Source organism: Anolis carolinensis, chromosome 1 (genome assembly GCF_035594765.1).
Source record: "Anolis carolinensis isolate JA03-04 chromosome 1, rAnoCar3.1.pri, whole genome shotgun sequence".
Classification (NCBI taxonomy): Eukaryota; Metazoa; Chordata; class Lepidosauria; order Squamata; family Dactyloidae; genus Anolis; species Anolis carolinensis.
This window is the reverse complement of record NC_085841.1, coordinates 48,545,548-48,567,584: the sequence shown is the minus strand read 5'-3', so window position 1 is coordinate 48,567,584 and position 22,037 is coordinate 48,545,548. Positions and strand designations below refer to the sequence as shown.

Here is a 22,037-nt window from a genome sequence, read left to right as displayed (position 1 = left end):
GTTATTAATTAGGACTCCGCTAGCAGGCTCTTCATCATCCCAGTAACACAAACATTCAAGTGTGTTCCTCAGTAAGACTATTAAAACCAAGGAGGAAAACTGGAGGGCGGCCCTGGAGAACAGCCCGCTTTGAGAGAAAATGGGCATTTTGCTTATCAAACCAGTAGACTGAAGGTTTCTGTTGTGGTTCGGTCTATTGAATGCCATGTCTCACTACTGTAGAATCATGAGAGCTGCAATTTTACAAGATTGCCTTCTCAACCAATGAGTGCAGGAACCTCATCAAACTATAGCTCCCATGATTCCATAGTATTGAGCTGTGGCAGTTAAAGTGGTGTCAAACTGCATTAATTTTGCAGTGTAGAGGTAGCCTCTGTCATGTCATATCAAGGTTTCCGTTTGGTGCCCTCCTTAAAATGTATTCCCCTGCTAGCAGAACTTGGAAACCTCACTGTAGGGCTGCCGCTGCCACAATGCCTCAAATAAAAAGGCCATCATGTCTAGGAGATTGTTTCTAGAGCTCTACTTTATAGTATTAAAAGGCCTTAAACTTTGTGTGAGTTTTCCATATATTTGTGAATAGAATATGAGATTCCAAATTTTAGAGACGTGTGCCTCTGTAGCTACTTCAACTACATTCTTAAGTCAGCAAAAAATAAAGGAACTTTACCTTTTTATTATTTTGGAGTGGAGTGTCAGCTTACTCACACATCCTTCCCCGACAGGAAAACAGTCCTTATCTGTAGTGTTCATAAACCAATTCTCCATACTCAGAAGATTATGTTTTGTTAATTTGTAATGCAGAAGAACTTTCTGACCTCTATTATCCCAAGCTATTGTTTCCTTTTTCAAAAAGGGCTGGAATGGTAGAGAGAAATACAAAAAAAGAGCTAATGTGGGATACTCACTGGACAGTAATTTGGGAAAATGAGTTCAAATCCCCATTCATTCATGAAGCACATTTGGAAGTTTTGCACCGCATTCTCAGAAAATCAGAATTAATAGAATAGCTATGTGAATTAAAGGGAGAGACCATAAGCATTTTATGGCATCTTGGAGAAAGCGTGATTGGAGAAAGCCAAGAATATCAAGAATCCAAGAAAAAGGAAAAGAGCAAGGCCAAAGCAAGAGATGAAACTGAAGATGATACCTATCAATTAATTTTCAGAAAAAATTGGAAGGGAAACAGTAGCATAGCAGTTTAGTAGAGAGCTGAACAAAACCACCATCTTTATAGGGTACTAGCTTGGGGACCCGGCAATGCCCGGGTCATTTGAGAAAGGCACTGTTTGCCTGTGTTCCAAGTGTAGTCTATATCCAATGTCAGCTGTGTTCAGTGGGTGCGGGTGAACTCCAACTCCCATATGCAAGTCCCATCGTCCAGTGTCCATCCCTCTCCAAACAGCGCCAGGATGTAGAGTAGGTCATGGGGGCTCTATGTACCAAGTTTGGTCTTGATGAGATATTGGTGGGGGTGACAGTGGTCTTGGGAAGTGAGTGAACATACTGCACCTTATTCATCATTGGTGGGAATCACAGTGCTCTTAGGAAGTGAGTGAAGGTGTTGAAAGTCCCATTGTCCATGTTCCATCCCATGTAAACAGTGCCAAGGTATAGAGTGGGTGATGGTGGCTCTATGTGCCAAGTTTGGTCTTGATCAGTCATTGGTAGGGGTCACAGAGGTCCCGGGAAGTGAGTAAAGATACTGCAAGTCCCATCATTGATGGTCCCTCCTCCCCCAAGCTGCACCAGGATGTAAAGTGGGCCACCCTGCACCTGCGTGTCAAGTTTGATACACTTTGTCATTCATGGACATCACAGTGGTCTGTGGGAGGTGAATTGGATGAAGGTACTGCAAATCCCATAATCCTTGGTCCATCCTCATTTGGGATATGTGTGCCTGGTTTGGTTCAGTTCTGTGATTCGTGGCAGTTGCTGTGGTCTTAAGAAGTGAGGGAAGGTACTGCAAATCCCATCATCCTTGGTCCATCCTGCCTCAATCTACACCAGGATGTAAAGGGGGTCACATGGGTTCTGTGTGTCAAGTTTGGTCCAGTTCCCTCACTGGTGGGCGCCACAGTGGTCTGTGGGAGGCGTAGCATTCGAAAGTACTGCAAATCCTATCATCTGTGGCCCATCATCCCCAAATGGCACCAGGATGTAAAATGGGTCATGAGGTTATGTGTGGCAAGTTTGGTCCAGGTCCGTCCTTCCTGGCAGTCACAGTGGCCTGTGGAAGTGGCGGCCAATCAGAAAGCTGCCACATATCCACATACAAACATTGACTTTTATTATGTCCTTACCATTTATGTGTTTTAAATGCAATTTTTTAATTCTTGTATTGTTGTTTTAATTGACTGGTTTTAACTGTTATAATACTCTTGTTTCATATTGTATTACTGTTTTATCTTTTTATATTGTGATTTGTATTATGTTATCGTTTATCTTGTCCTTATGTTGTTTGGGCCTCTGCCCCATGTAAGCCACCCTAGTCCCCGCGGGGAGATGGTGGCGGGGTATAAATAAAGTATTATTATTATTATTATTATATACAGATATACACATATGTGGTTTAAAAAGTCTATATTCATGTTCAAGTGCATGTTCTTTTTCAGGCTTCCCGTGGACTGCTGTAGATTACTGTATATCATCTCTAAAGACAGACTATGTACATGTTAATTGTTTTTGTTTTTTAAATCTCTCTCTCTGCAAGAAAATTTTAGTTGTTGATACTTTTTAACCTGAATTTCAAAAGCATCCTAGATCTTTTTTAGTGTGCTGTATCACTTCCCACTCTACTTATTTTGGTTAATTAAATTGTGGGAATATATCCAAATAGATTATTCTCTTGGAGGCTTTATCTCTTGTTTTGGCCCTACTCTTTTTTCTTTCCCTTGGATAATTGATATTCTTGATTCTGGACTTGGCATCAGAAGGGAAACTCCTAAGTGAATTATTTGTTTATGCATTAGTTCCAATTCTCCTTAACATTTTATTCTGGTTATGCTGCAGTGTGAACATATGATTGGAAAGCTTGGCCTGAAATAGACCTAATATTTTAGTTGCCAGTGTGTCGTGAACCTGGTTTGGGAGAATGCTATAAATCCTAGGTTTTATGTTGGTTGCTGTTCCTCCAGGAATAGTTATTGAACAAATGAGGCACCAAAGTTTCATAGAATATGCCCACAACAGTTCTGTCTCCCATCTCCTTGGTACTTTTAAAATGTTTGTTAATCAAGCAAAGTGATAGAATGTTTTGTCCCAGGTTTTAGCTTTGACTGTGTTCCTTCTCAATTGGAAGCAGCTGGAAGTGGCCCCTGGTTTGAATAGGAGAAGCCAGATGTCTCCTAAATATAGCTGAAAGGGAGCAGATGGACAACAAAAATAGCTGGGTGGAAAGCTGGGCCATTATGCTTATGTGGGGAAAGAGGCAGAGATCCATTCACTAAATACCAGTGTCTCTCTACTTTCCTGCAATATTGCATCCAAAATCATGGTACCAACCAGCTGTTTGGATTAGAGTGAATTAATTTCTGCAGCATAATGAGTATTTAAAAAGAACAGTGTGTGATTCCACTTACATGAAACTAATGATCTAATATTGTGAAAATTGCAGAGTATTTTCTTTTGCATACATTTATACATCATCATGAATGCTACATTTTTACAAGGACTGAAATAAGTTAGGATAAAGGAAATCCGTGGGATGGTGCAAATAACACTGTATTGCTCTGATGCTGGCAATTTCTGTTTGGTGGTAGTTAACAAAGTCACTGGAGATATGGGTCTTAATTATGAAAGTTGTCTGATTCTACCTGGAAGATTATTATACCATATTTCAACTATAAGATGCTATTGATTATAAGGCATAGACTAATTTCACAATAAAAGCAAAAGGAAGACAGAGATATTAAGTAGGCAACAGGCTTTTTCCCAGGTATGTTAATTATGAAACCCTCAAATCTGCTGTCCTTCCATGGTCCAAAGCTATTTTAAAGAGGGGCTAGTATTTATTTTATTAATTTTAATTTTATTTCTATTAGAGAAGTCTGTACAGCTTTAAAAGCAAAGCTGTGTGAGCATCGTAAGAAATGTTGGCTCTCTGAAACCACTTTTGTCTCTCTTAAAAGCTGTCTCTGGACTGAGTTTAATTTACTGCAGTACATGTATGACTCTCAGCTGAAGAGTAATTATCATCTCTGGTGGCAAACAGCCATTTGCACAGTCAGGTGTGCTTTCCAAATGTCCAGGCAAGCCTTTAAATCTCCCCTTTAAAGAGTTGCTGGGACACACAAATTGACACAAAGCTATCTGCATTCTGGATTATGAATCTCTACTAGTAAGAATGCAGTGAGAAATCAAATGTTGAATTTGGATTGGGGAGACTTCAGTTCAAATCCTTTTTCAACCATGTAGCTCTTTGGGTGAGCTTAAATAATCCTTCCTCTTAATCCTGTTGTGAGAATAAAATGACATACATGTCACCTTGACCAAAATTGGTTGGATGCAAAGTAAAAACAAATATAACAAAGCCACCTCCAGTATCTGGTAATAGCAACTTCTTGCATACTGATTCTCAAAGGACTGGTCACATTCTTGCTCTTAAATCTGCTCCTTGGTCATAAGGCACATGACTGAAACTGCAAGATAAGCAATATGCCAGGTCTTACGTTACACTGAAGTGGGCTGTTTCCCACTCAATGAAAGTCTCAGATCTCTTCTAAAGACAAATCTTAAGAGCTCTTTCACTCCTAACACATCATGTTGCATGCAATTATAGGGGCCACTTGCAGCTGCTATTAAAATCTATCTTGTATTGCTTAGTCAATATCTTGCACACTGGTGCATAGACAATGGAATATGTTCACTCTGTATATAGAATGCAGCATTTTACCTACTACTGATGTCGAGCACCCACCTTCCCCTTAGTCAAATTAATAAAAGATAATAAAATCAGGACCATGGCGGAGGGACCAGCGGAGAGCGGGAGCCTAGCTGGTCGGCCAATCGGAGGGGAGGAGGAGGACATGCGGCAGCTGCCAGCACCCTGGATACATTCCATCTTCCCCCCTCTATTACAAAGTAACCCCTTTTAATAAACATACACTTCAGTTTGTTACCCTTATACTTGATTCTTTGTATCTTTTTTGCCTCTTGTGTCTTTTTCTCTCCTTTTCGCCTTTTGCCTCTGGCCCTGGTAACTGCTTGACCCCCATTGCTCCCACAGCCCTCAGAGTGGGGCTTCTTTCCTTCCTTTCCCCAGAATACAACCTTCCTTTATCCTAACCAACCCCATGCCCCCGTGGGTGTCCTGGTTCCTCCTACTGCCCCCCTCCGGTATCCACGGACCGCTTTGTGTATGTATAATGTAATATTTTGTGTTTTATAAACTTCTGGAGTTATGAAGCCACCGAATCAAGATTCTGGTAACCTTTCACTGGCACCCTTTATCCTGGGAATTCCCTCCAGCATTTTTCCTGGGCATCACATCAACAATGGACTCAAGCACCCATCATCACCAGAATCATTCCATCCCTATTGATTCCCATAAGACTGACTACACCTGGGATGAAAGATCTGTAAGCCAGGCCGCCCTTTGTGCAGCCACATGGACACAAAGAAGACATTAATCACCTGGCACCCCTCCAGTATGCCAGGAGGTCCTGCCTCGTTTCTCCACAATATCATTTCCCCTTTCCCAGGGCCGGATTGCATAATCTACTCACTTTGGACAATATACTGATATGGGACACAATGGACACTAGCACCCAGAGGCATTAGACTCATTTGCTGAGGACTCATAACACAATTATATTAACAAAAAAGCCCATGGGACCAAATGACCCATCTTTGTTCATCCTAAGGTTGGGACCTGGTAATCCACTCAGAAAACTATTTGTTCTTTTGTCTTCTGGCTCATCCTGCCCCCTGTCAGCTATTGGAGAGCAGAAATCTGCATTGGAAGTCCCACCTCACTGAGGGAATCCTCTCAGCCGGCCGTGACATCAAGACTGGCTCTGCCAATCAGTGCGAACCCGGCCCCAGCTGGCCATGACCAGGAAAAACAAAAGACTACAATATTAAAATGTCTGTTTTATTCTTGTCAAACATACTGGTTTCCTATTGTGGCTTACCCTGAGCTGTCATCCTTTCCAGCTGGACTGAATAAATTTCCTTGGTGGCTTCTCCTTCAACTGGTGAGATTTCTTGATTAGGGAATATTGGGTTATAGCGTCTCACCAGGCACAGATCCACAGGTGGCCCACTGCCGGTAACTGTTATCCGCTTAAAGTATCTCGGCATCAGCACCATGGGTTTTGCTTTCCGTGGACCAGATCTCATTAACCGTGAACCACTCTAAATCTCACTATCTGCAAACCACTCTATTTCACTATTATTTAATTAATATTGAATTACTATGGGCGTCTTCTGAATTCTGTAGTTTTAAATAACTATACATTGAAAGCTTAAAGCGTCCAAATTTGTAACAGTCATTGTTGCTCAAATAATGTAAAAATACCTTTTGCACTTATGAAAGCCATCTGATTTTCATATTAACATTCCTCAAAGTTTCCCACAATCAAGATCCAATCTTTATTTGTATACCGCTCTATCTCCCCAAGGGGATTCAGGGCGGTTTCCAACATATAAGACAAAACATTCAATTGCCCCAGAGGAAAACATACAAATAAAAATAAAATATATAGAACTTTATGGATTTTCTCCATTGTACCATAACTTCCTGTGGGAATAGTTCATATCCATTCTTGTTGTAAGTAGCCTTCCTTGGTTTGTACATTATCTTGCTGATTCAAAGAGCTGTGTGTGTCATAGAACATTTGTCAACATGTTCACAATTGCGTCTGAAGTGAAATTTTTTAGGACTTGACTTACACAATCATTTAGGCTACTGTGTATAGTAAGACCCCATAACTGCCAGAGCCATATTTACAATTTCATTTAACCTTCACCAGGGGTTAAGGGGATACATTCCATAACCACAGGGATACGTTCCTGGATGGACCACAATTATGTGAAACTACAAAAATAACCAACAGCATGAAATAACCTAATTTCTTCTCAGTGTACCAGATAATTGTGTTAGAGTACCTAGAGATCCCTAAAGACGTATCCTTTCTAGGAATTTTCTTTATGTAAATCTGTTCCCTTCCAGCATTAGAAATCCAGGGTTTTAGCAAGAAAGAATGGGGAGTGTGGAAGAAGGGTGGCAAGTTCATGATATGTAGACAGAAATTCCCAGGGATTAGTAGCTAAGCGATGGAAACCGCAGAGAAAGAGGTGAAAAAAGTAAGAGATTTTTAAAAAGGAGCAGAAGGGAGAAAGAAATAGGCATGGTGGATCAATAATGTAACCTGAATGACGTAGAGAGGAAGCAGTGCTCCGTCATCTAAGTATGTGGAAGTGTGTTTGTGGCTCATCGCCACAACTATGAGGTGAAGCCCTGCTTTGCTTAGAGTTTTAGTGACAGCTGATGAGAAGACACGAGCAAAGACTTGTCAGCTGTGGAAAGATTTGTGTTTGTGTGTGTTTTGATATGTGGCTTTTAGAACTTTGGCTGTGACTGTACTGCTGGATTATGTAAAATATTACTATATAAATAAAACAGTGTGACTTGTTTGGATCACCACTTTTTCTTGGCATGATCCCTGTGCCTTTTAACAGTTGTATCAGAGAAGAAATACAGCAGGTATTTTTCCCCTCTCTAGTTAGGAAAGAATGTCTTTTAAATTTCTACATGTTGATTTATTCAGTTTTCTCACAAAAAGAAAGCCAGCCTCAACCTCAGCAACATGGCGTGGTTGAAGGATTGGGGGAAATTCAACCCCAAATAGGGAAACAAGTCATCCAGGAATATCTGGCCGCTCTAAATGAATTCAAGTCTCCAGGGCCGGATCAACTACACCCAAGAGTATTGAAGGAACTAGCAGAAGTTATTTCAGAACCACTAGCAATCATTTTTGAGAGTTCTTGGAGAATGGGAGAAGTCCTAGCAGATTGGAGGAGGGTGAATGTGGTCCCTATCTTCAAGAAGGGGAAAAAAGGACAACCCAAACAATTACCATCCGGTCAGCTTCACATCAATACCAGGCAAAATTCTGGAAAAGATTGTTAAGGAAGTGGTCTGCGAACACTTAGAAACAAATGCGGTCATTGCTAATAGTCAACACGAATTTACTAAAAACAAATCATGCCAGATGAATCTGATCTGTTTTTTCGATAGAGTTACAAGCTGGATACAGGGAACGCCGAGGATGTAGCGTACCTGGATTTCAGTAAGACCTTTGACAAGGGCCCCCATAACCTTTTGGCAAACAAGCTAGCCAAATGTGAGCTAGGCAAAGCTACGGTTAGGTGGATCTGTAATTGGCTAAGTGAACGAACCCAAAGGATGCTCACCAATGCGTCTTCTTCATCCTGGAAGGAAGTGACAAGTGGAGTGCCGCAGGGTTCAGTCCTGGGCCCGGTTCTGGTCAACATCTTTATTAATGACTTAGATGAAGGGTTAGAAGCACGATCATCAAATTTGCAGGCAACACCAAATTAGGAGGGATAGCTAACACTCCAGAAGACAGGAGCAGAATTCAAAACGATCTTGACAGATTAGAGAGATGGGCCGAAACTAACAAAATGAAGTTCAACAGGAACAAATGCAAGATACGTCACTTAGGCAGAAAAAAATGAAATGCGAACATACAGAATGGGGGACACCTGGCTGTACAGCAGTATGTGTGAAAAAGATATTGGAGTCCTTGTGGATAACAAGGATAACAGCCTACATATGTAGAAAGATGTTTTTTATTGTTGAATACCTTTAAATAGTTTTGAACTTATGGTGGCCTTACAGTAAGGAGGAGCCAAGATGGCGCTGAGGTAGGAGGATCTCTGCAGAACTCTGGAGGGTGAGATTTAATTTTTGAGACCATCCTCTACCATCTATCCTTCTCTGCATTCCAACTAGCATAGCCATCCGTGCAGTGACTCAGGGTTCCAAAAGTCACTTTGGTGAGCCAGTTGATGGCCAGCTAGAAAGGAAGAGAGCAAACTGGACCGAGTTTGGTGCCGCCATTGCATTGCCTTGCGGCTAAAAACCTTCATTCTCCCGCTTGGAAAACAGAGATCTCTGCTGGAAAGAGCTAAAGATCTAAAGGATTCTAAAGTCTTTAATACAACCCTATAGACTTAGAAACAACCCTACCTCTTTACTATTATTATTTGAGTCTTCAAGGAGACCGGGAGGGGCCTGGAGGCTTGGCTGCTGTTGGTCGTCCTTCCATCACCTGCCATCTCTAATCCACTAACTTGTAGCTGAATAGGCCTTCCGGGCCCTACAACTGGCCCTATGGCTGCTGTTATGGCCATCAGCTGTTGTGGCCATGACTGGCTGTTGTGGTCAATGCTCCACCATTGAGCAGCTGTCGCCTGGAGGGGATTGGAGGCCGCGCTGCAGGCCTCCCGCTGCCTGATGTTCCATTGTGCATAGCCGAGGGGCTTTTCATCACCTGCCCCTTGTCTGTGGCTGCAGCAGGTGCTCTGCCATCCCGGGGAGCAGCAGGAGTCGCCCTCCGGATGGGAAATGACTGCAGGCCTTCCATTGGTTGCTGCCCCAACACCCACTGAAGTAACATCATTTGGACCATGGGTGGAGGGTGGGGGAGGAAAGCATGTTGAGGGAGGGGGGTGTTCCAGCAGATGGGGGGCCCCCATAGAGGTGGTATCAGGGAAGGGGAGATAAAGGAAAGGGAGACCCAATCAGTTAATTCAGCCTAGGGCATCTGGAAGAACACTTATAGTTCCAAAACGGTCTCCTGACATAGTTAATCTGAGTACCCAGGATGGCGGTCTGTAGTGAACCTTCCCTATTAGGCCTGGGATGAAACCTGGGTAACAGTGAGTGAGGCAGGCCTCCATTTTGTTGAGGAATGCCAGGCAGCCATTTTGGGTGTGGTTAGAAAGAGGGAGGAGCTTAGAGAGAGAATCCTAGGATTGGCCAACTAGAGCAGATGGGAGGAGCCAAGTCTTAGAGTGCAGAGGGGGAAAAAAGAGCTCCAGAGAGTTCGGTTTTGGAGTTAGGAGAGGAAAGAGCAGTTTGGAGGGTGTGTGTGAGAGAGAACTGAAAGCTGTGAAAACTGACAGGGTAGGTCAGGCAGTTTGGATCTCTTGGGGGAAAGATAACTCAAGGGATTGACTCTCACTACTGGGCTGGTTAATAGGAGGACTCTAGGTTAGAGTTAATTAACAACCCAGGGGAACTCGTGACTATTCTTAGCAAATAGAGTGAGGGTTTTTGTGACCAATAGTTAGATTGGTTGGTTGAAACTGTTTGAAACTAAGAGAAGTAATCTGAAACATACAACTAAGTTAAGCTGAAGAACGTTTGTAACCGTTTACGCTAATGTATCTCTCTGAAGTAATCATTTGCCTGTTTTAAGAAAATAATTTTTTATTCTATTTTCAACTTTCAAAAGCCTCCACAGTGAATCTTTCCATTAAGAAGCCTTTATAAAAGTTCCAGCAATACAACAATAAAATACCACAGAAAAGCCTCATCGTGAACATCAGTTTGGGAGCCAGGAGTAGAAACAGTGCGGGCAGGGAATGGGAGAAGCTTGCCTCAGACACATTTAACAACAAAAATCCTAAAGACATTTTAGGTTAGTGGCAGCTAACATTTTAAAAGAAAATCTAAAATCAAACAGTATACCCTCACCTCTCACATACTTGTGCTTGCATGTGAGAGTGTAGAGTGGAGAGGTGTCCGTTATATTTGGTGTCTTCTCCACTCAATCTTTTATATTGGTGGCAGCAGTGGGATTAAAAGATTCCCCCTACCTGAAGGAGCCTCTCCGCTCTCCGCCATTCCTTTATATTGGTGGCAGCGGTGGGATTTAAAAAGATTCCCCCCTGCCTCATTCCTTTATACGGTCCCGCTACATTAATAGTGGTGCTGTTTAACGCCAGGTCTTTCATTCAGGATCTAATCTTTGAGGAACATGCAGACCTGGTGTGCATAACGGAAACCTGGTTGGATGAAGCTGGGGGGGGGGGGGGGTAATCTCACCCAGCTTTGCCCGCCAGGTTACTCTGTGCAGTACCAGCCGAGATCTGGAGGGCAAGGAGGTGGGGTCACAGTGGTCTATAGGGATTCCACCTTCCTGACCAGGTGCCCGTAAAAGAATGGGGCTTGGAGGTACTGTTCTGCTTTGGCTCTGGTTCATCTTTGAGGGCTGGTCCCAGAAGGTGTTGCTTGGGGACACCTGCTTGGTCTTGCAACCATTGTCTTGTGGGGTCCCGCAGGGTTCAGTACTGTGCCCCATGTTGCTTAATATTTACATGAAACTGTTGGGAGAGATTATCAGGAGTTTCAGAGTACGATGTCATCCATACGCAGATGATGTCCAACTCTGTCACTTCCTTTCACCTGTCACAAAGGAGGTTGTGCAGGTCCTGAACCGGTGCTTGGCAGCTGTTTCGGACTGGATGAGGGCGAACAAATTGAAATTGAATCCAGACAAGACAGAGGTCCTTCTGGTCAGTCGTAAGGCTGAAAAGGGCATAGGGTTACAGCCTGTGCTGGATGGGATTATACTCCCCCTGAAGATGCAGTGTCACAGCTTGGGAGTGATCCTAAATTCATCACTGAGCCTGGAACCCCAGGTCTCAGCGGTGGCTAGGGTAGCTTTTTCACAATTAAAACTTGTGTGCCAGTTGCGCCCATACCTTGGGAAGTTTGACTTGGCCACGGTGGCCCACAGCCTTGTTACATCCCAAATAGACTATTGAAAGGCATTCTACATGGAGTTGCCTTTGAAAACTGTTCGGACGCTTCAACTAGTCCAACAGGGGTCAGCCAGATTGCTTATCGGAGTGGCATACAGGGAGCATACTATCCCCTGTTACATCAACTCCACTGCCTGCCAGTCTGCTACCGAGCACAATACAAAGTGCTGGCTTTAACCAATAAAGCTCTAAACAGTTCTGGCCCAGATTACTCGTCCAAACGTATCTCCCCCTATGATCCACCTCATAGATAAAGATTGTCGGAGGAGGCTGCTCTCGATCCCACCACTCTTGAAAGCTGGTAGGGACAAGAAACAGGGCCTTCTCAGTGGTGGCCCCCCGTCTGTGGAACTCCCTCCCTAATAAGAGCAGGAAGGCTCCTGGGGCGGGGGCCGAGAAGGACGGGATACAAATGTCTGGAATAAATTTGTCACAGGATTTTCTGGTGCTATGAATGTGTGGTTTGATGGTGGGTTTCCATAGCAGAATGGGGAATCAAACTCTGGTTGAAACAGCTAATTAAAAATTACATTGTGGGATACTGGTTACATCCTTTATATCACTCCACAAGGTTCCAGTTTATGCATTTCCCTTGAGAGAAGAAAGTAGTGGTTCAATATCAGCTACTACATCTGTGTATAACCGATGGAATATAATTTCTAGAGCAGCAAAAAAGTTCTCTGCTGCAAACTTTATCATTGCTACTCACAGTGGGTGAGTAGCTATGGATGGTGCAGACATATTCATCCTTGTTGTCTCCAAATGTGTTGATTCTGTATGAATGCTATACAGTGTTAACTCACTTATCACTGAGGTTAGGTTCCAGGACCACCCACAATAAGTGAAAATCCACGAAGCAGGGACACTATATTTGTTTTAATATTTATACATTATTTTAGTAGTTATACACTATTTTAAGTCTTTATCAACCAATCATGTGTTGATAATTCGCCTCCTTCTCCTCCTGTTGCCGCTTGGGCTCCTTCCTCCCTTTCTTAGGTTGTAAGTTGTAATTTTTTTTATGATTTATAATAGTCTTTTAGAGTTTATTGAAAAACCGCGAAACAGTAAATTCGCGAAAAGTGAACCATGAAGTAGTGAGGGAACACTGTACATCCAAGCAGGCCTGAGCAGTCCAGAATAACTATTTCCTGTTTTCTTAGTTACTGTACTTAGATTGACCAATACGCTCTAGAATTGCCATGCATAGAAATCATGCTGACAAGTCCACCCATTAAAAGCATTGGTTAGATCTGACTAATGCAGAAGCGAAAAGGTGCTTAGGGCAAGCTATTTGCATGAAGTAATCTTGGGTGAGCTAGTCATGTTTTCTTTTGGCAACTCAGTGGAAAAGACCATCTTATCGCTGTTTGCTTCACTGTGTTTGTCAGCAAGGGCCCCTTCTGGATTATCTATCCCAAGCAAACATCCCCTAGCAGGTGCTTGAGCTTAGATACCTCTTCTACTTTTTCCGTCATCACTAAAATTGCTGGCACTTTCCAGTTCAAAGGGTTCCCGGTTGATGGGCTCACCTGTGGTCTAGGTAGGTCTATTTTCATAATTCCTAAAGAGCAAAAGATCAGGTTTTTTTATTTAAGTAGTTCTTTTTTGGACTACAACTCTGAAAGTTGCAATGTTCAGAGTTGTAGTCCAAAAAGGAACTGTTGTAAGTTTTCCATTTTTTACACTGGACTGGGGATAGGGTTAAGTCTGTAGGAGAGTGACTGGCCTAAGACACATCAGTATATGCCTAACTTCTAAGAATGTGTCATTATGAGTGTAATTAATTTTTGCAGCTGTAATATTCTGTGCAGAATTTTCCCTCTGATGAATTATTGTATATATGCTTGAGGCTGAAGAAAAAGATTAATAACAGCCCATTGGTCTTGTAGATATTGACGCCACCTCATTTGGTCTGTTCCAAACGGGATTTGGCTTCATCTGGTGTTTCGATGTGCTGGGGTCCTTTGGAGAATTATAAGATGTACAATCCTAGCACAATTTGTGCCTTGAATGCTTGGGAAAATGCACCATCAGGATCTTTAATTTACTGCCATTAGCTGCCTTGAAAGCTTTAGTTTTCATTATAGGGAGATTAATTGATGATAAAACCAAATATAGCAAGGACAGTATGTGCAAGTCATGTTTATAAAGTAAGCATGGCAATCATTACCCTTGCAAATAGACTTGGCTTTGCTCTCAAAAGGAACATAGTCATGGATGAACAACCAGGACAGTGAGTATAATTTATATATTTGTTTCATGAAGTGCAACCATTTTGTATGGGAAGGGGAGGGGAAGGCAAGTCCTTTCTCAATTGAAGAAGAATAAGAATTTATAATTGCCCCTATCTCCCTGAGAATGTACGATTTTATCCAGTTTTTGTGGTTCTACTTGCTATTCTCCTATGTCACTCAACTGCTAACATATGAAGATTAAACCGTTATGTGTGGAAGAGGAATTTTTAAAAAGACCTGAATATATTCACATATTTCACAGGAAAATGTGTTCCCAGCACTGTTATCTTTATGCTTGTTCGAAAGTAGTGGAATACATGAAGCATGCCTTTAATATCAGCCAAAGTCTTGACACATAGAAGAAACAATAAAGGACAGTGTCTCTGTCCATGCATAAGAGACATTTCCCTCAACATTCAGCAACTGCATCTTACCCCTTTTATATGCAGGATTGTGGCAGAACTTTTCTGGACTAAGTAATACCCCAGCCAGCATCTGGGAATTTCATTCTAAATAGAAAGATATATTTTCAAGCTTTGTACTTAGGGCGAACATGGTGACACCTGGTTTGAACCTTGGCACCCATTTTCTTTGTTTTTGTGAAGAATTAACCATAGGTGATAAAAGTGGACTGGAGAAGATTGTAAGTTTAGTTGAGAGCCTTGTGATCTTTGGCCTATAGCAAAACAGAAAGATGTTAGGGATGTAGTACTTTGCATTCTCAGTCTCATTGCAAGGCAGGAGTTTAATTCTTCATTAATCCCGCTCTGAGTGAAAGTGATGTCAAATAGCCTCTGCATAGTACCTGCTGCTCCAAACAATGGCCATAATATCTAATAACTAATACAGACACACACACTTTTTTTTTGCAATTAATTCAGTCATAGTGGCATGGAAATGGCTGCTGTGGTTGGCATGAACTATGCCTTAAACTAATAGGTGTTCGGCCAAGCTCAGTGTTGTCCATAGTAAAGATAAAGACTGTTAGTTGATGTTTCTAAATTTCTGAATCCTGATACCCCTCAAGCCGGAGTGGTCTTTATTGAGAGACTCCTGCACACAATTGTCAGCACAGTGATTTTTATTTGGTAAAGCAATTAAGACTTATCCTGGACAAACAAACAGCAACCAGAAAGCTGCTTGAAATAGTGTCTGCTAGGAAGTAATACATAATCCAGTCTCGATTTATCTCAAACAGAAGAAAATCCTTAGAGAGCAGTCTAGTCGGAGGGGTCAGAAGGACATAGACCCTTGAATATGAGAGAATCCACAGCCCTATCAGACTCTTGCTAACAAGTTAAAAGTGTGGCGGTACACCTTGTTTCTTGGCCATAGTTAAATGTTCCTCTCTGTTGAAGTTGCAGTTCGGGGCAACTTCTCGGAGCAATAAAAATCTGAGGAAACCTGGAAGGAAACCTGTAGAACTCCCTCCCTAGCGACATTAGATCAGCCCCCCTCTCTCCTAGCTTTCAGAAGGAAAGTAAAAACCTGGCTCTGGGATCAGGCTTTCGGAGAATAGCGAAGTGCAATAATAGATTTGGAATATGTACAATGACTACGGAACGGCCTCAGACTACGATTTCTGAATGGAGTGATTTTAATATTGTATGTAATGTTTTTAAATGTTTAATATGTATTAATTTTAATTCAATTTACTTTAAGCTTAATGTATGTATGTTTTTATGGTATTGAATAATTGCCATATGTAAGCTTCCTTGAGTCCCCTTCAGGTAGAGAAAGACTGAGTATAAATAGGGTAAATAAATAAATAAACCTCGTGTGGGATTTACCTGTCTGGAGGTCAGAGATTCCTCCTAGCCCAGTGGTTCTCAACCTGGGGTCCCCAGATGTTTTTGGCCTACAACTCCCAGAAATCCCATCCAGTTTACGAGCTGTTAGGATTTCTGACAGTTGAAGGCCAAAAACATCTGGGGACTCCAGGTTGAGAACCACTGTCCTAGTCTAAGTGAAGAGTGAGCAACTAGATGTTCAGCTGTATCTCCTATAATTGCACACCATTGGCTATACTGGTTAAGGCTGATGGGAGTTGCAACCCAGAAAGGTCTGGAGTGCCACAATTGTCAACCCCTTCTGAAAAAAACTAGGAGAACTATAGCAATCAACCCTGTGATCCTAGCAACACATTAGTGGGAAACACAGGATAGCCAAATTTAACAAAGGTTGGATTGCCCACTGGAGTAAATTCTTTCTGTTAATCTCTTGTCCAGTGCTCCCATCATATTAATCCCAAGGGCACGCTATCTTGTTTTACTTGGACACATCAAAGGAGACAGCTGTGCCTAATACTTGGTGAAGTAAAGTATTTATCAGCTTAAAAACAGGGGAGAGGAAGGAAAAGAGGAAAGACCTGCAATTTCCAGGACATTTTGGCAACCTTTGAAGACAAAACAAAACACTGATTCTTGCTTTCACAAAAAATGTTCTGGATAATAATGAATTCAGCAAAGATAGGGCTGAGTGAATGATAGCAAAGTATAGCAACAACTACAAAAATGTTTAAATAGTTATCATAGGAAATAAAAACAACAAATATAGGCATGCCAGTTCTTGAGAAGGGAAAGACCCCACAAAATCTATAGTGAGCAATGATTTTATTAAGGTGAATTTAAATGCCAGAAAAGTGTACATACCTTCAAATGCTTGTGGATTGTGTTGTCGAAGGCTTTCATGGCCGGAATCATGGGGTTGTTGTGTGTTTTCCGGGCTGTATGGCCATGTTCCAGAAGCATCCTGATGTTTCACCCACATCTATGGCAGGCACCCTCAGAGGTTGTGAGGTATATACACAACAACCCTGCTTGTGGATTATATCAAGTTAAATGGTATAAAATATACCCCCCTCAATTTTTATTCTGTTTGTCTAGAATAGATGAAGAGTTCTGTAGAATTCAAAATCTTCACCCTTTTCTGGCATTGCATTTGGTAATTAGTAAAGGAAAGTAATAAATTAACATTTAATGTTTAACTTTAGCTGTTTTACATAAATGGAGCCAATCCTTTTGTATTTTAGCCTAAATTATCTTTACAAAGCTAAATAAAAACTCTCAAGTACTTGGCCAATTTGAAAGTGACATGACTTGATATGGATCCAGAAGCATTTGCCTTCTGTTTACCAGTATATTATTTTATGGTTAAGTTTGATCAGCACAACAATTATAAGCATGCTCTTTCAGATGTAAGCCTGGTTATTTTTAGGCCAGTTTATTCAGGTGAGTGTGGATAGCATTCTCCTTTGCATTAGGGCAGTTTGGCCTCACTGATAAACCGTAACAAATGTTAAGCAAAAACACCTGAATCCTCTTTAAACTCCATTGTTCCATTGTTGTCTGTTCTGATTAGCACAGTGGCAGTCTCTGGTTTTAGGAAGGATTCTTTCCTAGCCATACTTAGGGTCTCTAGTGTTCACTGGTGCTTTCCATTTCATGTACTAGCGAAGCTTGACCCTCTGAAATCAAACAAAAGTGAGCAGGTTTCATTTCATATGTTCAGAATGCTTTGTAGATTTTTGAGACTATGTAGAAGCTACAAAGAAATACTGAGTTTTCAAATGTAGCGAGTAGCAAGTGGATCATGTATTGTGACATTTATGATGGAATGTGATATATTTTGGTTAAATGTGTTTTTTATTTCAATCAGTTCTTTTATTTCTTCCATAGAGAGCTTTGTTGATCATAATCAGTATTTTGACTTGGTTCTAGGCTTAAGTTGGTCTCCATTTGACCACATGGATCAGAAGTTGGGGTGATCCAATGCTTGTTTGATAGTGGACAGCTACAGTTGCCTATTCATAACTGCACATTGATATGCTTGGTACAATAATAAAGTTGTACCACTCCCCAACAGAGTGATGTATGTGTGTATGCCCCTTAAAGTTGCCTGTTGACTTACTGTGAACCCATGAATTTCATAGGGTTTTCATAGGCAAAAATACTCAGCGATTGTTTTGCCAGTTCCTTCTTCAGAACAACAAACCACAACATCTGGTATTCATTAGCTGGCCTTGCTTAGCTTCCAAATCAGAAAGGATTGGATGCATTTATGGTATTTAAGCCCTTACCAGAGTGATGAGGCATCCTGAAACAGAGAGCTTCCAAGTAGTGGAAATGTGTGATATTGTATGCCAGAACTGATATTGTTGTCTAGTCAAATAAGGTCATTAGGCTATTAATGTAGTAGTTTTTCTAGGTGGAAGCCCGCAGAACTGGGCACAAAACTGAGTATTTTAAAACACATAAGACAAGGTTGCCACTTAATTGCTAGCTACTAGGGTATACATTTTGACAAAGGGGGGCGGGGAGATCCAGCATTATTTAACACATTTGGTAGAACTTGCCTGGATGAGAATGTATTTATTTATGTCTTTACATTTATATTTCAGCTACAGTAGAGTCTCGCTTATCCATCCTTCACTTATCCAACGTTCTGTATTATCCAATGCAGTCTGCCTCCCGCCTGGATCCACAGCTGTTTCTCTCTAGGCAGCAACGTGCAGTGTGCCAACATGCCCAACAACAACACAAGTGCAGCCACACTCCCAAACAAATGGCAGACTTGTTGTAAAACATGATGTTTTGGTGTTTAATTTGTAAAATCATAACATAATTTGACATTTAATAGGCTTTTCCTTAATCCTTCCTTATTCAACATTTTCACTTATCCAACGTTCTGCCGGCCCATTTATGTTGGATAAGCAAGCTCTACTGTATATGCTACCTTTTTCCCCAAGTAGGACCCAAATCAGTTCACAAAAGGAATCAATTAAAAAACAGATGATAAACAATTTGTAAAATATGCCACTTCCTTCTTCCTGCCTATTCTTCCTATGGGATGTTAATGGAGCTTAGTCAGTGTTTTCCTACATCACACTCTTAAGATGATCAACAAATGCCTCGGCTTCCTTCCTCCATTACACAATGAGAGAGAAATATACTATATTGTGTCTTTCATTCTAGACATGCAGTTCTACTAAAACTTTCAGTCATAGTTTCTTGTATCAATCTCATTTAATTTAAATCTGGGTAATCTTGGAAATGGTTGGAGTGCCCTGAAAGGTGTTTTTTACAGGAAATCCTTTTTCTCCTCAAGGTTTCTGCAGCTATCTCTAAGGATTATGTCTGGTTTCAGTGTACCAATCCCCATCCTCTTGAATTAGGATCTTTTTCTGGGATCAAGATTGAAAAGTTCCAGCAGTTTTCACACCACAAAGTGAATATTTATAATTATGTGTCATAAAATTACTATATTGAAATCCCCACTGAGTCAGAACATCTACTTGTTTTATTTGGTAAAATATCTAAAATATTTTCTTCTTTGAAGTGTTTCTGGGTTCAGATATGCCCCTCATTTTCATTGTGGTTTTTTTTTTTCTTTTGCCGTTATCTTGCAGTGTTTTGGATACCATCTCCTGATAAAACTTATAATTTTGCCTCTTGCGTTTCCTTTTTGCTTGTGGTTTTGGAGCTAAGAGTTCTGAACATAGTCTTTGTTGGCAAGACTCCGTTCCAATTTTGTAAAGTGCTTTGCAAGGCATACCATTAGAGAAGAGGCTGTTGGATCTTGCCTGTGTAGCATTATTGGATCTCTCTGGCCAAAACTGGATGGTTGGGTTGCATGAGTAGACCCACTCATACTTTCTCTTTCTCTCTCTGAAGCATCTGCTCTGAATTTCTAGATCTTCTAAACACAATTAAGGAAAAATATGTGATGAAAGATACCAGAGTAAATTATTTAGAAGGAACAAACTGTTGTATAAAAACAGTGAGAAAAAGCACTAGAACTAACCAGGATAAATGAAAGATCAGTTTACATATTATAGAGTGGCTTTAGGATAAAAAACGTGTGATTTAGCAATATAAACAGTAACTCCCATCTTCCCTCATGCTTCGCTGTGTTGACTAAGAATTATGGGACTTGCAACTAGCACATGCTGAGCTTCTTTGTTGCCCACCTATGATCCAGTCAGTATGTCTCTACTGTATTGAATATACTGTTGCATGGCAAAGTGCAAACAGTATTCCTGTCAGCTCTTTCTGGAAACATTTTTCACTTTTGTACTTACAGGATGTGTCACAGGTTTGTTGAAATTGGGCAAAGTAGAAGAGATAATTATTTCCTTAAGGGTTAAATAATAATAGTAATAACACTATTTATAATCCTCCCTCTCTCCCATAGGGACTCAAGGCGGCTTACAAAGGCAAAAACAAAACAGAAATAAACAGCAGTAAAAAAACAATTAAAACACAGGTTAGGTAACAAGGATATCAACAAAGCTCTGTTTTACAGAATAGAGGATTAAAAATTAGATCCTTCAGTCAAGAGCCTTGACAGGTATTTGTGGGTTCAGATTCAACCCCAGCATTGTTTGGAAAGGAACTAGTCACAGCGTTTATGACCCAAGTTTCCATCCTGGTTACTCTTAACCACATTTTAAAATTACGAGTTCTAAAGAAAGCTGTGTTATTTTCATTGGATAAAAGACAAGGAACAAAAACAAGGAACCATGGATTAAACATCCATCTCTTACTGGCAGTGCTACACTAAACAAGGAGTACTCACTCAGGACAAGATGAGAAAAAGATGTGGTTGGTAATTTACCAACACCTACCCCTCATGTATTTATTTCCCATCTGTTTCTGTTTATATGTCCTCTTCCATTTCACTTTATTCTTAGTTCTTCAATTTACCAGATTCTAGTTTCCTCTTCTGATGGGGATTTCATTTTGGTCTCGTTTTATATAACATTTTATCAAAACTTGTGTCTTCATATCCAGGATGTTTTTTGGGTTTTTTTTAAGGCCAGAATTAACAGGTTTGCCTATCCAGACGAGGGATTTAGATGCTGTATTCTTCACATTCTAGGTTTCAGTCAATTTGTGTATTTAACCATATTAGTCCTGAATTAGTGCAGCTTCTCTTCTTCCCCCTCCTCCCAGATGATCCTCATCTTTAGAATATAATCAGCAAAATGATTTTTTTTTGGATTTCATTTCCATGTTTGTTAGTGCTGCTTCTTCGTGGTCTCTGTGAAATCACACATATGGTAGTTTCTGTGTCTGCACAGCAAGCTCAGAATTCTCTAGAAAGCTTCTATGATCTTGTGGCTATAGCCCCGCCCACCCTCCCCAGAAATTATATAGTCAGTGGAAGGGGCTGTAGACTTAGTTCCTTTTGTCCACTGCCACCACAGCAGCATTAGGAATCTCTCCATTTAGACTAGCTACTTTGACTTAGGACTTCTTTAATTATGGTTTTTGGCTTAACCCTTAAAGTTTGACTCTTCCATGTTGACCCTGGACTCCTTTCGACTACTTCTAATACTATTCTGCTACCTTGACCCAGACTGTTTGTTATTACTCTAACTTTACTCATTCAGGCCAGTATGTGTACTGCTGTTTTTAAGAAATGTGTATCCTGTGGGAGGAAATTACCTGAGTCGGATGAACACCCTGTGTGCCTCCTGTGCCTGGGGGAAACCCAGTGCAAGTTTGCTCTGTTTGGCTTTCACGCTGGAAGCCCAGAAAAACCACAAGGCATGGCCAAAAGTGCTCCTATATGAGAAAGCCCTCCTCCCCTCCCCCACCCACCAACACGTGGGCCCCTTCGGAGCCACCAGCTCTCTTAGTGACCCTCTCAAGGGCACTGTTGCAGCCAGGAACCAAACTGGCTGTAGCACAGATGCCCAAGAGAAAACGGGCCAAATATTCCTGGGCTTTCTCAGCCAGGAATGACTCTGTGTGACACAAACATGGCAAGAAATTTAAAAAACAGAAGGCGAAGCAATGTTGGCCTTATTGACATCTCCCACACCTAGCGGAGCATTGTCCCCTCAGCAGCAATTTGCTTCTGCTGGAACTCCAACTGTGTCAGACGCAAATATGCAGGTGCAGGTCTGGTCCTCTTTCGGGAAGCATGTTATGCCTGCCACCCGAGCTTGCTATGCGTGCCACACCCTCTATGGCTGTGACAGAGCTTGAAAGGCCA

At 41.3% G+C, this 22,037-nt stretch overlaps 1 protein-coding gene across 3 annotated transcripts in view; it reads left to right on the top strand.

Annotated features, from left to right (window-relative positions):
• The window catches only part of slc29a1 (solute carrier family 29 member 1 (Augustine blood group)), a 105,890-nt gene that overhangs the window by 51,830 nt on the left and 32,023 nt on the right, over positions 1-22,037 (top strand). The window contains exon 1 of one of the 3 annotated variants that reach the window (XM_008125054.3): positions 13,259-13,342. The exons of the other annotated variants lie outside the window; for them this stretch is intronic. The gene's annotated coding sequence lies outside the window, so the exon portion shown is untranslated. Of the gene's footprint in view, positions 1-13,258; positions 13,343-22,037 lie in introns of those variants that run through there. 3 annotated transcript variants of the gene reach the window in all.